A 323-nucleotide genomic window follows, 5' to 3' on the forward strand; every position below is an offset into this window, starting at 1 on the left:
ACTGTAGGTTGGTTGCCAAGATACACAACTTTTCCTTCATGAGGTGAACACTTAAAATAAAATAAAGGCGTCAGAATGAAAGCGCATGAATGAGCTACACTAGGATTAGGGCGCTGGAAACTCACAAACAGGCGAGATTAACAATTTGATTCCTACTTTTTGATTAATGACATTTGTAAGCAATGGAACTTTTTTGTTGTTGGTTTTGCTTAGCTGTTTTGCACTATAATCATCAAATGAAATTAGTCACAATCACAACAAATAATGTATAGCAAGGCAAGGATTAGGACAAAGTGGCATGTTTCACCGACATTCTCCAGAAG

Source organism: Pygoscelis adeliae, unplaced genomic scaffold (assembly GCF_000699105.1).
Source record: "Pygoscelis adeliae isolate BGI_AS28 unplaced genomic scaffold, ASM69910v1 Scaffold34, whole genome shotgun sequence".
In the NCBI taxonomy this organism is placed as follows: domain Eukaryota; kingdom Metazoa; phylum Chordata; class Aves; order Sphenisciformes; family Spheniscidae; genus Pygoscelis; species Pygoscelis adeliae.